We start from the raw sequence: 4480 nt of genomic DNA, 5'->3' as shown, positions 1-4480 counted from the left end.
CTTCATAAGGAAGATTTCTAATGCTATGTATTAATTTAGTCATCCTATGCTGAATGTTTTCTAACGAATTTATGTCCATTCTGTAATATGGAGACCATAACTGAGCTGCATAATCTAGGTGAGGCCTTACTAATGATGTATAAAGCTGCAGTATGACCTCTGGACTTCTGTTGCTTACACTTGATATAAATCCCAGTAATCTATTTGCCTTATTACGTACGCTTAGACATTGCTGTCTTGGTTTAAGGTTGCTGCTCACCATAACCCCCAAGTCCTTTTCGCAATCTGTATGGCTAAGTTCTACATCATTTAACTTATAAGTACTAGGGTTATGGGCACTCCCAAGCTTCAGAACCTTGCATTTATCTACATTGAACTGCATCTGCCACTTTTCTGACCAAGAATAGAGTTTGTTTAAATCCTCCTGAAGTTCCCTAACATCTACGTTTGAATCAATTATCCTACCTATCTTTGTGTCATCGGAGAATTTGCTCATATCACTAGTAATTCCCTCATCAAGATCATTGATATATATTATAAACAACAACGGGCCCAAGACTGATCCTTGTGGAACGCCACTTGATATAGATCCCCACTCGGATTTCACCCCATTTATGGACACTCTCTGCTTCCTGTCAGTGAGCCATGACTCGATCCACGAGAGCACTTTTCCCCCAATGCCATGAGCTGCCACTTTCTTTAACAGTCTATGGTGCGGAACTCTATCAAAAGCCTTACTAAAATCTAAGTAAATAATATCAAATTATTATCGTGGTCAACAGCCTCAAAAGCTTTACTGAAGAAAGTTAATAAATTAGTTAGACAAGACCGGCCTCTTGTGAATCCATGCTGAGTATCATTAATCAAGCTATGCTTATCGAGATGGCTTCTTATAATCTCAGCTATAATTGACTCTAGTAATTTGCCTACAATTGAGGTCAGGCTTATTGGGCGGTAATTTGACGGTAACGACTTGTCCCCTGTTTTAAAAATAGGAATTACATTAGCCATCTTCCACATATCAGACACTACACCTGTTTGAAGAGATAAATTAAAAATATTAGTTAATGGTTCACAGAGTTCCATTTTGCATTCCTTAAGAACCCTTGAAAAAACCTCATCAGGACCCGGCGACTTATTTTGCTTCAGTCTGTCTATCTGCTTCACAACCATTTCACTAGTGACTGTGATGTTACATAATTTATCTTCTTCTAGCCCACTATAAAAATTAATTACTGGAATATTGTTAGTGTCTTCCTGTGTAAAAACTGAGAGAAAATAATTATTTAAAATCGAGCACATTTCATTCTCTTTGTCAGTAAGGTGCCCATAGTTATTTTTAAGGGGACCTATCTTATCTCTAACTTTTGTTCTATAGACCTGGAAAAAACCTTTTGGGTTAGTTTTAGAATCCTTAGCAACTTTAATTTCATAGTCCCTTTTAGCTTTTCTTATCCCCTTTTTAATGTCCCTCTTAATGTCAATATACTGATTCATAAGATGACCCTCACCTCTTTTGATACACCTATAAATTCCTTTCTTATGCCCTAGTAGATATTTGAGCCTATTATTCATCCATTTTGGGTCATTTCTATTTGATCTAATTTCTTTATATGGGATAAACGTTCTTTGAGCAGCATGTATAGTGTTCAGAAAACTGTCATACTGATAGCTCTCTTCGTTACCCCAGTCAACTGATGATAAGTGTTCTCTAAGCCCATCGTAATCTGCTAAGCGAAAATCTGGGACTGTTACTGAGTTATCGCTACTATCGTACTTCCATTCAATGCTAAATGTAATTGATTTGTGGTCGCTAGCACCCAGTTCCTCTGAAATTTCTAAATTATTAACAAGGGATTCATTGTTTGCCATAACTAAGTCAAGCAGGTTATTTCCCCTTGTAGGTTCTGTCACAAACTGCTTCAAAAAACAATCCTGAAATACTTCTAAGAAGTCGTATGATTCTAAATTCCCAGTCAAGAAATTCCAATCAACATGACTAAAGTTAAAGTTTCCTAGAATTACTACATTATCGTGCCTTGTGGCCTTAACAATTTCCTCCCATAGTAGTCTCCCTTGGTCCCTATCTAAGTTTGGGGGACGGTATATCACTCCTAAAATCAGTTTTTCATGCCCCTCTGAAAATTCTATCCAAACAGACTCTGTATGTGTTACTTCAGACTTAATACCCGTTTTTATGCAGCAGTTCAAGCGATCTCGGACATACAATGCCACCCCACCCCGCTTCCCAATACTTTTATCTACTTGGAACAATTTAAAACCCTGAATATGACGTTCCGCAGGCATGTCCCAACTTTTTGAATTAAACCACGTCGTCTCAGTTAAGGCAAATGTTACCTGCACTAGCAACTAATCTCAACTCGTCCATCTTATTCCTAGCACTACGGCAATTAGCATAATAAACATTGAAAGACTCTCCTTTCTCTTTACACTTCCTGCTCATTTCTGTTTTTCTACTAAACCTATTACTGTCCTTATCACCCAAAGTCACTGGCTTTTCAATATCTACCTCGTTCTGCTTATTACTAGTTCCCCTAGAACTTGTAATATTACTACACTGGGACTTCACTGTTTTTCTGCCAAAACCCATACCACTAACTATTCCTAGTTTAAAGTCCTAACTGCTCCCTCCACTGCAGTTGCCAGTGCTACTGCTCCAGACCTAGATAAGTAAACCCCATCTCTGGCATACATGTCATTTCTGCCATAGAAGAGGTCCCAGTTGTCAATGAATGTTACTGCATTTTCCTTACAGTATTTGTCCAGCCAGCAATTGACACCAATTGCCCTGGACAACCATTCATTTCCAACTCCCCTCCTTGGCAAAACACCACATATGACAGGGTTCCCACCCTTACTCCTAATTATTTCTATTGCTGACCTATACCTGCTAATCAGGTCTTCACTCCTACGTCTGCCAACATCGTTGCCTCCAGCACTGAGACAGATAATATGATTGCTCCCATTACCTCTCATGATGTCATCCAGACGGCTAACAATATCCTCCATCCCAGCCCCAGGAAAGCAAACTCTCTGTCTCCTACTCCTGTCCTTCAAGCAGAACGCCCTATCCATATACCTAACTTCTTCTTCATTGTTTCTACCTTTCCATTCATCCTCTTGATCGTCAACTTCATTCCCTGCTGTCCAGCCACTGACCAGTTTCCCTTCTTGACCTGAGGACTCAAAAAAAGGAGGACTACTACGAATCTTCTTGTTTTCCTCAGTCAGTCGTCAAAGGGTTAAATACACCTTTGCTATTACATAAGATTACTGTTTTGCACCCCTTTACATTCCATTAAAATATTCGTCTCTCTGGATTTCTGATATAACTTTAAACCATTTAACTAGTTACTGTGTACTTTACACTCATTCTTTTCCTGCTCGCATGTGTGGATTTTATATCTTACACCTGAGAACTTTCCCCACACCATGTTCAGGTCACAGAAACTTGCCATACAGATTTTCACATGAATTGGCTCCAATTCCAGCACCTTCTCCCCAGCTTCCAGAGCACTACGGTCCACATTACGGTCCCACATCATCCTGGTCTTCTTGATGGGCACGTTCACTGGTACCATCCACTTCATACGAGCCAAAGTGTCTGAAACTGAGAAAAAGCTCCTAGAGGGGAGCATCATCATCCCCCTCCCCAAGCCAACAGCTCAGAGATTCCAGAGTTCTTCCCCACTCAGCAAATACAAAAGAGGGATCCTCTCATCCCAGTTGTTAGTATTGTCTATACCACAGGCATGTGGCATTGTCTTAAAGGTTTGATGGAATTTCTCTACTTTTCCCTGAGATTGAGGATTATAGGCAGTTGAAAGTTAAGCTCTACTTTTAATCCCTTTAAAACAGAGTTGTTTAACTTTGAGGTAAAATTAGGCCCTTAGTGTGTTTGCATCTCTTGAGGAAAACCAACATGAAAAAAGAACTTCATCAAGGCTCTTAAGACTACATGAGCTGTTATCTTATGTAGAGGGACTGCTTCCAGGTACCTGGTAGTGGAGCAAATAATTGTGAGTAAATAATCATTTCCCATTCTGGTCCTTGGAATTGGACCAACTACATCCACTACCAGCTTGCTGAAGGGTTCACTTGGTGCTGAAATAAGCTGAAAGGAAACAGGTTTAATACTTTGACTAGGTGTCCCTAAAATTTGACAGATATGATAGGTCTTAATATACTCTCAGTCAGTCTCTCACAGCAGAGGCCAGAAGAAATGCCTGGACATCACCATCTGGTGACAAAACCCTTGTTCTCCTTCCATTGATACTGCAAACAGAGGTGACTTCTTTGTAAGAGTTTTCTCCCTGAAAACACTTATTTAATTGTAAAATCTCTTCCTCAGCCACAGCTGAGGCTCTGATCAGCTTAAGAGTGACATCATTCTCCTGTGCAGAAATTAATTGCACCCTAGTATGTGCAGCCTCTCTCACTCTACTTAACTGATCCATGC

Source organism: Cherax quadricarinatus, chromosome 96, assembly GCF_038502225.1.
Source record: "Cherax quadricarinatus isolate ZL_2023a chromosome 96, ASM3850222v1, whole genome shotgun sequence".
NCBI lineage: Eukaryota > Metazoa > Arthropoda > Malacostraca > Decapoda > Parastacidae > Cherax > Cherax quadricarinatus.
This window is presented reverse-complemented; position numbering follows the sequence as displayed.